The 10,190-nt window shown below is 37.3% G+C and overlaps 1 protein-coding gene across 7 annotated transcripts in view; it reads right to left on the reverse strand.

The window, feature by feature from the left end:
* beta-Spec (spectrin beta chain) overlaps positions 1–10,190 on the reverse strand; it is a 237,795-nt gene extending 227,605 nt beyond the window's left edge. For 5 of the 7 annotated variants that reach the window (XM_071585458.1, XM_071585455.1, XM_071585456.1 and 2 more), the window contains exon 1: positions 10,090–10,189. The gene's annotated coding sequence lies outside the window, so the exon portion shown is untranslated. Of the gene's footprint in view, positions 1–10,089 lie in introns of all 7 variants that reach the window. The other 2 variants (XM_071585459.1, XM_071585453.1) reach the window with 1 other exon arrangement.

Genomic DNA, 10,190 nt, shown 5'->3' on the forward strand with positions numbered 1-10,190 from the left:
GCTTGATTCACGAAGAGAGCAGGGAAGACTTCAAATACTGTTGGCACCTGAGTCTATTAGAGACACCACGTAAATTATTACTGGTCCACATTACATGGGGGAGATTGAACTGAAGATCGAAGAGAATCGAGGACACTTTCATCCCTCGCAAGTTGCGTAATCATAACACAATCGAACCAATGAGTCCGTAAAAAACACCCGAAACACTAACATTTCGTTTTTGTCAGACTCATCAATCACAGTAAGTTGTATAAGGCAGGTGTGCTCTTATGCGTGCGAGTATCTGCGCATATGAGCAAATGCATATTCAGATGCATGTATGTTTGGTGCACTAACACCCCCCCCCCAACCACACGCCCTCGCAACGGCTTGAGAGGCACTGTGCATATGTTGACAATTAGGGTGCCTACCAGAATAAAATTCAATGACTCCTCCAGTTTATCCAGAGCCTAAATTCTAACTTTCCTTGCGAATTTCGAAGGAAAACTTAGCGCAGTCTTCCTCCGAGTAAAAGTGTAGTCCGAAAGCTTCGTTTTATCACCTAACGCTCACCCAAGCGCTGGAATGTCCCACAAAACAAGACTACCAAGAGTTTAATCACAAACGATGTTGACAAGGTGAAATGGAATGTATAACTTTCCAACATTGAAAAAATGAGAGAGCGAAAAGCTGAAAAATGAAGACCCGACGCAAAAACCACGGCAATACAGCGAAGTCATTGATTTTAGTCGCCAAGTAAGCGCCCAAATATACTGCCAACATTTCATAAACTTAGACGCGCTCAATGGTTACTTTCACATGCTCTGCCGTGCCTTTTCTATTTCTAGGACCATGATTAATGAAATGTCCCAAATATTTCTGGTGATCACCCTGTTTAATACCTGTATTACTGTGCCTAGGAATACAATGAAACAACTTTTAAAAGAATATCTGTCAGCAACTGGGTTCTCTGAAATTATAATCGAGTTTATCACGGACATCTGGATTCAAATAGATGGTGGCACGATATCAGGCTCAGACAAATGCGAATCCCAGATAGTATTGACCCAAAAAGAAGGGCAGGATCTTGAAGAAGTGAGTAGCAGACAACCCTTAAATGTTTTTATATGGTGCCCAAAAGACATTCACTTGTCTCCCGCTTACTTTAGGCTAGTTTAACAAGCAAAAAAAATTGTTTAGACAACGATTTATGGAACAGGTCGGAGAGTGATTGGTTCGCTTCTTTTCCCCAATACAAGAATCTTACGATAATATGTCATAAAATAATATCTGCAAGATCAGGGCCAGTAAATAGGATGGGGGAAAACCGAAGATTTCTATAGCTTAGTCGTACTTACCTTGACTTTACGAATGGCCAAGCCGTTCCCTAGCTACATAAAAAGGGCAACATTGTGGGAGGAATCTCTCCCTCCGACTACAGCGCGTGACGTTATTTATGAACGAAGCAAGAATCACGGCCTCTACCAAAGGAGACCCTTCTCAGCCACGATAAACCACATTTATAGGCAGTCCTTTTAAATTCACAAACAAACAGGTGCGCCGGGTTCTAAACGCTGTAGGAATGTTTCCGCTTTGTTCTTCGCAACTATCTCACTTAGACACGGTAGGGAATACACCTGTAGTTACCATGTTGTACATTATTTGTTTCATTGCACAAATATTGCAACTAAAACTTAAGAAATATTTCATTTTTTGATGTTGCATGGCTCGTATTGAATCAACCCCTGCCACACGCCCGAGCGGCGACTTGCAGGGTACCATGTAAAAGCATTTAACATGGTCCCTTGCAAACTCATGAGAAATAAAATCAGAATGGAAGTATTAACTGGCAAAATTACACGAATACACTACCGAAAGAGGCTTCCAGTTACATGGGAGGAGCGAGAGAGCGAAAAGTTACAAAATGAGCCTCCATTCCACTTCCAAGAAAAATTTTTCTCTGCACATTATGGACTATATTTTGGAGGTCCTTAGGACCTTAGGTCACTGACTAAATCTGTCGCCTCTTTCCCTTCAACTCAAAATTACTCTAAGCACTTCTCTTTTACCGCCCGTTTGGCGAAGAATAGTTATGAACAAACGAAAAGTATCGCTTAAGCTTTGATTGGACACAATTGGAAAGTCCACAGTTTACAGGCACGAATTTAAAGTTTAAAAAAGTAAAAATAAACAGGGTGTAACACTGACTCGAAGAAATATTTCCAATACCGTGTTGATATTGTTGACGAAACTACAGTGAAACTACAATACAAAATAAAGGAAAATGTTTGCAGAACCCATCGATACATGAAATAATTTTTCCCTACGTAAGATTTGAGACCAAAACAGTGGAAAACAACTTAAGACAAATCAGTCGTCAATTACTGTAACGACTTCAGATCTAACATTCCCTGCTTTACCCCTTCGTGGCGGCTAACAAAGTAAGATGTACATGCCTGTACTTGGCGTTCAGAACATTCATACCCGCACCGGTAAACTAAATCACCAGCATCAGTGCTTCAAACCCTGACCCTTTCATTAGCCAAATAGCAACACAGCACAATGGCCACATGGCTAACACTGGGAATACACATTCAATTGGGAACAATTTCCGTTTACAGACAATGTCTAGACACCAAATACTATAGCTACAGTAAAATAATCCAAAGGACACCTGGTAGACTAAAGAAATGCTGATTAGATTGAAATACTTTAAATGATAGAACAATGAATTCAATAAATTCGTGAGAACATTTTTCTAAAAAGGACCAGTCATTATCTCAATAGTTTCAGCCTCAACTTTGTGGAAGTTCATTTTAATAAATGAAAAAGAAAAACTTTGTTCCAATCCACCACTTTAAAGTCTAAAGCGGTGGATTGGAACAAAGTTTTTCTTTTTCATTTATTAGGACCAGTCATATTATTTTTCTCGGCTGCAAAAAACTATGGGAATGAATGAAGACATACCGATGACCAAATTACATCTAATGTCAACTCTTCCCTGAAATTCAAACATTTCAGACCAGAAGCCAACCACACTTAATTCATCAATTAGTAATTTCGTTTAGAAAAACCACCCGCATGAAGGTCAGGGATTCGTTCAAATCAAAATTTGGAATTTTTTTAAAATGCACACGGTGCAACTTAGAATTCACATTGAAACACTCGGTTTCAATGTGAATTCTAGCCCACACACGACCTCTGCTACAGTTCCCGAAATAATTATTAATTCCCCTTGGCTTTAGAAATAAATGCCCAATGCCCTCGAATTACGTAGCATGGTAATGCAGTTTGAACATCGAAATCTGGTCGGTAGTAAACTATTGTCTGGTGGAAAAGTGGTATTATTCGATCATTATGTCTAAAACCCTACTAGCCCTCTAAAACTCTTGTAATCAGTGGCCGGTTTTTCAGAGTCACGAGACAAGTGGAGAGCCCTCTATAAAAAGAGAAATGACTTAAATGCAGTATCAAAATCTCTTAATCACATTCTGTAAAATCCAGACAAAAAATTCTATCATATGTACCGTCGATAAAACGCTCTCAGTGAGCAACAACAATGATTTGCTGGATAGTTTTTATAAATGGTCCCAGGTCTCTTAGCATAACCATGCTAAAATCCACAAACACTCAACACTTCCATTAGCGGGATAGGCACATACAGAGTAGCTCAGATTCATCAATCTGCCCGGTCAAAATGATAAGATTTGGCCCTCCCAAACCCCAAGTATTGACTCAAAAAGACTTCATTTCCCTAAAATGGAGACAATCACAATTGGGTCCCTCGCCACATAAATTAATGCGAATGAACTGTTAATACTATGCACATTACGATGAGAATACGCGTATTAAGATTTAGGTCTAATGTAAGGAATCATCATACTTATGGTTCCAAAAACGGACCCGTAAAGGAAGCACTGTTTCTCTGCCAAAATACGACTACGACGTTTCGGGATAAAACCATGGCTAGATCAAATTGAAGTGTTTCTCTCTTAAGCCTTGGCGGAGAATACATGGCTGAAGAGTGCCATATTTTGCATGCAAAGGTAGTCATGGCGACTGGACGGAATCGTTAAGACAGCAGAAATGAAATGTAGATGAAAGGAGGAATTTTTCCGTAAGAGATTTTTAGACAAAACATCGGCCTTGGGGATCGTTCACCACCCACAGTATTTTAGCGGAATCAAAAGCTCTGACCTCTCTGAAGTTAGGGGAGTCTTCGGCAATCGATCTTCCCCTCGTTGTCGACCCAAGTCCTTTTGCTTCTGTGGTGTTTCCCATGAATTTATTTATTGTGTCTTAGGGCGTGTCCAATACATTACTTCACTCTTGAATGGCATTCCATTATGATTTCTCTTCTTCCACTCTCCCACCTTCTCATTCGTCCATTTCATTTCCGACAGCCTTTTTCATCATCGTATAAAGATAGATTCTAGGATGAATTTGCTTGCCTTACCAATTGTCCACACCTCTCACGAAGATAGCGACTTACTCCACATAGCCAATTCCTCCACGTTACCCGTCATAGATCGATAAAAGATTTCGATCGAATTCAATTTCCATTTATCTATTCTACTGGAAACCTCATTACAGTACAGCATCCAAAGCCTCTGATCAAGCGTACTCGACGTCACTTCCACTGTCTTCATCCTGGTAATAACTCATACATACGTAACCTTACACTTGCTTTTCTTCCTTCGTGATTAAATTCCAAAGGTTTCTCGTATTTTAAAATGGAGGCTGTACGAAGCACTGTAGATAGGGCTAATTGCAAAGAGTTTCGGCCTGAATTATTTCTATCCTGTTCACAGAGTATGTTATGGCTAAGATAATTACAATATCGCTCCAGTGATACACTGACCCAAAAATGTAGAGCAGACTAAAATTTCACTGGTAAAAAAACCCGAGTTTGGCATCAAATACACATCAACAAGTCAAAAATATGCACGCAAATGTACGATGACGATTTAACCGTAGCGAGAATGGCACTTCTTTTTAAAATGTGACAAGAATATGGATCCAGAGTTTCAGGGTTGTTCCCACATAAATTCACTTCGGTGAACGACAATTTCACCCGCATTTCAGTCTACGTCTTCAGGTCCGAAGATAAAGATGACGAATGAAATGTCGACGAAACTGTCCTCTATCAAGATGAATCACCGCGGATGACTTTACAATAACTTAACCAAATACTCGATAATACAGTTTTAAACCAAGTTACAGGAGTGGATCAAGATACAAATGGGTCACTTCTGTCTCAAAAAAATCATTGACACCTCTGCAGAAACACATGATTCACTTTATTTCAAAGTAAAATTTGTAAATGTAAAATGCCCCCATCTAAGCAGCCAGCTGTTCATATAATCTTAATATTAGTACCTAAATATTTCATGAAAAAAATTTCATTATAACATTTCATGATGCAGTCGTTGACAAAGTTACTTTCTGTGAAGGTGTCCAAAGTGCAGATTAATATACTGAAGGGTTAATTGTTTGAAAGAATGAAAAACTAGTTACAGCCTCTCACACTCAAATGTGATTGAAAGTAGAAGTAAATTCCGAGAAAATTTACAAAAAGAGAAAATATTTTCTTTAAATAGGTAAGCCACATTCTTAAAAGTAAATTCATACATAAATTTAAGTAAACCAGTCTCGAAAAATGATAGTAACATGCCCCAAAGTTAATTAGTCACCATGAATATGACAAGGTAATCAAATATGTACATATGACATATATGTAAAGATATACATAACCACAAAATCAAATCCGCCCATGCCATATCCTCATAAAAGTGAAGAAAGACACCCTTCTGAGGAAGATGGCACAGAACACGAAAACAGTAAAGCATCTCTTTTTTTCTACGTTTGACGCAGCCACCAAATTATTTTTATAACAATATTTAAATGATAATAATGCGAGTATTACAATATTTTAATCAACCAAACAATATTCCAGGATAACTTATTGCAGCAAAGTTGCACTTCAATCTTGAAGATGCTTGCTGGGACAAGAGAGAATTATGGAGCTACAAAAAGCTTAACATGCACTCCAGCAAACTTCGAAAGGTATACCTGTATTGACCAACTACTGAGGTAGCTATAATAAATTATAAGGGTAAAAATATAGCATCATTCATTAAATGTTGAATGAAGGGGATTATAAATGCTTCCAACTTATAATTTGAAAATACGAGCAAGGAATTATTACCCAGAGTCATAAGGGGTGCAAATAAATATGAGAAATTTTAAATATAAAGAGGGGAAAGAGAAAATGAGACCTAAAAACCATAAATTTCAAAAAGAAGATGAATTGGTGCGTAGAAGAGTTTATTACACAGATTACTCCTGCTTTTGAATTTCCAATTCCATTTGGCATGAATCCAACTTAAGACTTTCAATGCAACAACTGCCAACAATCTCCCTCTAACTCATATACATTTATTTATTTACTACATGAAAATTATTTACCCAAGTATTCACCTGCATCAAAGGTACGGAGAAAGAATAACACAGAAACTGGCAGAGGAGCTGTTTAAAGGAGACAACACACATTGTGTTTGACTGCCTCATTTTGTCACAGGGATTCATCAGTTACAAGCGTGAGTAACAGACAATACTGAATATGTAACTCTTAATTACCATGAATTATTGAAACCAGTGGATAACAATATATCTGTGTAGAAAACTAGGAAGTAGAGCATATCTTCCAAACGTAATAAAAATGCATAGAAGCATTTTATAAAAATTACCACTCATACAATTACGGCAAAATGCAAACGTTTGGTTCTCCATCACTGAAAGAGAAACTCTCTCCCAAGGAGAAGGAACTATTTATAAAAAAATATTTCCCTGAGCTTTATTTCATCGAGCTTGTATCATACAGGTCACCTATAATGATGGACACTCCTGAGGTATAGCAACAGAGTTTATTCTGTCTACATTATAGGATGCACTTATTAACTACTATGTCAATTAGCCATAGATATGTCACAAAACAATGTCAATTACTTAATAACTAACATTTAAGAAGGCAACACTTGAAAGTCACCCATAAACCTAATCTGTAGCTTGAGCATTATCCCTTTATAAAAAATGGAACCATGCTTACTTCTGAGGAATCGTTCAATATTATGGAAACAAAACACCCACTTGTGATTTTCTGCTCTATGATGAGGGCATACCAAAGTTAAGCTAAGTGTAATGAGAGTAGAATTAACCAATACATAAAATTCCAATAGCAATTTATGGCAGCTTAAACACACATACAGGAAAGCTTTGAAGGAGTTTTTCTACTAATGTTGTTTCCTGTCTCCAATTGAATTTGTCTGGATGAGGTGGAACTAGAAAGTAGATAAATATAACTAGTGTTTTTATTATCAATAAATTTCACGCAGTACGCTGGTAGGGAGTTTACTGCATCCATCTATCTATCACCAATTTAACAATACATGCTTGATTGGAAGTGGTGAAAGGAAGTACTTTGGGGAAGTTTTATGTCACATCAACATTGCTAAATTGCCCTCTCTTTGTTAAGAAAAAAATGCAGTATTCAAGGTGGAAAAACGTTCAAAAAGCGTTACATGGTGATAGATTATTTATATACGCAATCATGGAAAACATTGTGCATTACTGGTATGAGAAAAGGATTAGTGAAACAAGTCGACAATGGCTGTCCACTCGATACAAATTGTGTTCAACCTGCCCCTCTGGAGTTGAACCGATCGGAACGTTCTCCAGTAGGACACGGGGAAGGCTGTCGAGGAAACTAATTGGTCGGATTTAGTTACAAGGAACTGGTATGAAATTTAACGCTCTACTAATAGATGTGAAAAGGTGCAAGAATAAATTATGTTAAGGTGAAGACTTCACAAATAAATATATACATTCTCTCTCATATTTCTCTGAAGGCTTAAACACTGCCCGCCCATTTTTTCGTATGCACGCAACCAGCTTACTTTTAGATGTGCAACGCATTGCGCCAACCACATCAATCCCACCTCCAAAATAGAATCCACGATGTGCAGACTCGTGACTATACTGTCCACTGACTAGTGTCAACAATCTATCAGATAATTACTTCATGTACGATATGAGCCACATTCTTTGAAAGATGATAGCGGAGTAAGGCAAACATACAAAAATAAACAGCGCACGGCCCAATCATAAGTCAATCCTATGGTTTAGATAGTAACGTGCTGTCATCTTAAAATGGAAGGGTATTTTAGAAAATCCGCGATCCAACGTAATCCAAGCAATAAAAAAAATATCCGTATAGTTCTCACATATACTTAATGTTTTGGTACACTAAACATTCCATTATGTACTATAGAGTAGTTAAAAACAACCAAACCCTCGTGTATTCACTCAAAAAGAAATAATAAAAATGACAAGATCATAGAAGATGTAAACACACGTAAACTGAATCACAAAAATTCCATTAAAAATTTTAGGCATAATTATTCCTTTCGGTTTACTCGTACCGTAACGATACATTTCCTACACATAATTACCCGGACCAAAGTTGGGAAATTGAATCCTTGCCAGCTTTGTAATAGAGTAATGATGCCGAAGATTTTCTTAAAACGCTTCTATCACACTCAAAAAAATTTACGAGTAACATTATTGCGAGAATAATATTCTATGAAGCAAGTAAAAGGGCGCAAAAATCCAGAACATCGCAAGTGTAAATGTGTAGTACTACGAAATTTAAAAAATTAAAATCTCTACCGCGACGAAAGGAAACCTAGTACATACTAAAATCAAACAAAGTACCAAAACCCCTTCGATACAACGAATGCGGGCTAAGGAGTGTACCAGAGAGGATATTGATCACCACGCTCTCGACCTGGTAATGAGCAATGTTTACTGCTACAGTGAGAAATACAAAATGTGCCTGAGATAAATGTGATTATTGGACTGACAGGTACCTCGCACAAATTTCAATCGCTATAATAAAAATAAGAGGTGTTTTAAAATACTCCGCGTTTATTTTAACGTTTATAGAATTTGCAAAAATTGAACCAATCAAAAGAAAATACTGGCACAATCATTCCGAAGTAATTCCACATACAATAATTTATAATTGTACTTCAGGTAGGTACACACCTTCAAAACGGCAACTACTGTGGCTACGATCCCCTTGAGTTTAGTCAACCTGGGGTTCCACCATTAATGACCGACTGGCTACGCCCCTATCCATCAGTGCCAGTCGTAAATTTGAATCCCTTTTCAATTATCTACCAAGACTATGAAATGACGTGAACGATTTTCCAAGATAATTCAGGCTAACCTCAAAGTCTCAGACATGAGGAATATCGCAAATTTGTAAACAACTACACATGTAAATATTTTCTTAATTTCTGCTTGACCAGTAATCATAAAAAAAAACTTGAACGAGAAGACACTGTCTTACAGTTCACGGTCAGGGAAGCTTATTTTTATAATAGATTGACGCTAAACTAAGTGAATTTAGCATTAACTGTTGATATAAGCAACATAAACTCTCCACTGCAAAAATAACATTTAACCCGCCAATAACTGGATAATACAAATACCATTACAGAAACATAACAATTTAAGTTAGCTAACCTAAGATTGACTTTCAGTGGATCGAAAGGATATTTGTACGTGGGTCAACGTCCAAGACGAGCATACTGGCTTATTTAAATTTAAGGCGATTGAACCAATGACCTATTTCTTAACTAACACTCATAAAGGAAAAACAGAAAAAGTCTTTTATAATTACTTTTATTTCTTGCCAAGGATAACATTCTTAACAAAATAGACAGGGAGAGAAAAGGCAAAAGTGAACACAACCTCAGTAGTAGCCTACCGTAAATTTTGTTCTCACTTTCAACTCTTAGACCCCAAGAATGAATTAAAATATGCTCCTGCCTATCATATATTGCTTTGCAGAGTACAAATAACTCACAAAACATTTTCATTTGCTCACTGCAACGCATTTAAAGTACCACACGCAAGAAACAAACAAATGAAATATCAGCCGGCCATACTTAGAAGACTATTTTAGTAAGACCATAAAGCTGTGTCAAGCAGACTTAAAAAAACACACCCTGGTTTAGAAGAAAAAACTAACACTTAAAAACTTACCGATTCAATATTATCAGTTTCACTCCGGGTAAAGTACACTAACACGACTGCATACAGAAAAATAGCACTACTTCGAAGTGACCTGACACCAAAGCCCAACA

The sequence above is a fragment of the Hetaerina americana genome, unplaced genomic scaffold, assembly GCF_022747635.1.
Source record: "Hetaerina americana unplaced genomic scaffold, ioHetAmer1.1.p SCAF_2, whole genome shotgun sequence".
Taxonomy (NCBI): Eukaryota; Metazoa; Arthropoda; class Insecta; order Odonata; family Calopterygidae; genus Hetaerina; species Hetaerina americana.